We start from the raw sequence: 2500 nt of genomic DNA on the forward strand, positions 1-2500 counted from the left end.
ACACTCAAACACCTATACTTAAGTAACAGAGTAAGAAATTATGAAAAATGATTATATTTGAAAACAATCTAGCAATCTATTGCTGATATTTCAGCACATCACAATTGCCTCTCCAGTACCTCGGTGCGAAAATACACAACGTCTCAGGACATCACCTGGGTCCGGGGATATTGTTTTACCTCGTGATTCGATGTCAGCTGGCGGGAATGGGATAATTATTGTTATTGCCCTTGTCAAGTAGATCATCTGTGGTTTATATCTCAGTATTTAGCCTCTCCTTGAGTTGTAGGGGGAAAAGCATATGTAAGTGGTGTACAGCAGCTCTGAATCACTTCAGGTCTCTGCCTTCCTCTGACCATGACTGTTCCTAAACTCCAACTGGTTTTCTACAACTCCTGTGTCTTTCCTTGTTAAAGAAAACATGGATAACCCTCACTCATCATCATAGTCCACTTCCAACCTGCTACTCACTATCCAGCACTCTTCACACCCCCACCCTTCACCCTGCTGCTATGCTGGGCCTATGCAATATTGCATCGGGAACGTCACACTGGTGTGTCGCCCCGTCATCTGGAATCTAACCATGTCACACGGATGTGACACACCGTCATCATAGGGTTAAGCAAAATTGCTTTCACCTAACATCCAAAACCTAGATGGCACCTCTTCTAGCACTGGAAGGAGAGAGAGCTTTGAAGGCCACCCGTCTGGTCTTCAGCAAGCAATATCTTTATAGAGCGATGACACACAGCAAATTGCTGACCTCTTGCTCTAAAGTACTGGCAATGAAGGATTTGCAGGCAGAATGAGAAGAGGAAGGTGACTCAAACTATGCCCAGTTTATAATGTGCTCCTGTGCTAGTAGGGATGCCTTTTACTGTGCCACTGTCATAAGCACAGGATTCCTTCCTCTTCCCTGCCTCTGCATGTTATCTTCAGTATGGATGGTTATATGTTTCGTATTCATTCTTGACAGTACATGAATACAAAAAAATTAAGTTGCTTTTTGTCCTTCCATAAAACAGCAATAATTTTATCACACTGAGTATAAAGAAAATAATGAGCTGATATGGACCCTATACTATTTAGTCAACTGTAGCACTGATAGAGCCTGTGATATGACACATAAGTCTCTCAATACAATGAACACAAAAATGGCTCTAGGTTTACAATGATTGACTGAAAGAGAGTGGGAAAAGTCAAGGTATGTTGCGTGAAGCTGCCTCGCTCTGAAATAAAACCCATACTGGAGATTAGGCAAGCAAATCTATCCCCAATCTGCAATGGGTAAAACTTTATATGTCACTATGGCATTTATTCTTGAATTTTCTCACATTGCTAATTACCATAATTTATGCTAAAGTCCCAGGTCTACATGGCCATTTTAATGGTCTACAGCAATAAAAATTTAGCCGAATTTGGCCATGCCATCTATACTCTAATAATAATGTCTCTGAAAAGGAGACTAGAAATGATTAATTTCATTGATAAAGTGTTTTGGATCATGCTTTATGGTGATAATTGTACTTGAATGTAAAAACATAATCCTCTTGATCATGTTACTTTTTGAGTAACCAAAACAATGATTAGGTTGAAGACCTTTTGACTGATATCAACTCTTTATTTCTGGCTTGTTGATCCCTGAAAGGCATTAACACATTTGTGCCTGGCCAAGTGTTTGCCTAATGCTGCTCCCGCCATGTAGATAACAACCATACGCAACCTCCTCATACAAGATCTCTCTCAGGACAATGCCGCATTATGCCTCTCAGAGTGCTCTACACTCACCTGATTTTACGGGATGGTGAGAGGCTTTTTTTTACATTTTTTGACAAGACAAGAACAATGTGTTTATACAAAGGCAAGAGCATTAAGTTTATACATACGTAACTATTTAAAACGTGTTTTTAGAGAGAGAGATCATAATGTGATTATGACGTCATCTGACTGGAGTGTAATATTACCGTGGTGCCGTGATAGCACATCATCTGGCACGAATAGGTTAACCCACACAGGACGGGTGGTACAGCATGTGTACCGCGCATTCAAAAGCCCAGTTGCCGGGTGGCACAGTATTGTGCCAGCCATTCAATTGATTTAGGCCTAATAATTCGAACGCCCCGGCATTTGGACATTCAAGGCTAGAATTCCCCCGTCGGGGATGGGTTAATGTCATGATCTAAAAAGGGATAATGCATTTCAATTTGGCCCAATCACCATTGCATAAGTCATTCTCACAGATAGCAAAATATTTATAAGTAGGGGATCTGACTTAACTGGTTCTTGGCTAATGAGATTCACTTTATGTAGCCTTTAGATGTGGCCATTTTTGGTCCAGTGAAAAAAGGCTGTACCAAAGATTGTAAAGAATGGGATATCAGACACAATGATGGAGTAATTATCCCAGTAATCTTTGGAAAAAGCTTTTTGCTTGTGTACAGAAGATATATTACACCAGTGAATATAAAAGCAGGGCTCAAAGAGATGATCCAAAAGCCCT

General features: G+C 40.5%; 1 protein-coding gene across 4 annotated transcripts in view; it reads left to right on the plus strand.

The window, feature by feature from the left end:
• LOC122243099 (uncharacterized) overlaps positions 1 to 2500 on the plus strand; it is a 110633-nt gene that overhangs the window by 7780 nt on the left and 100353 nt on the right. The window lies entirely within an intron of this gene.

Source organism: Penaeus japonicus, unplaced genomic scaffold, assembly GCF_977035675.1.
Source record: "Penaeus japonicus unplaced genomic scaffold, GWHDUDI00000001_assembly GWHDUDI00000007, whole genome shotgun sequence".
Taxonomy (NCBI): domain Eukaryota; kingdom Metazoa; phylum Arthropoda; class Malacostraca; order Decapoda; family Penaeidae; genus Penaeus; species Penaeus japonicus.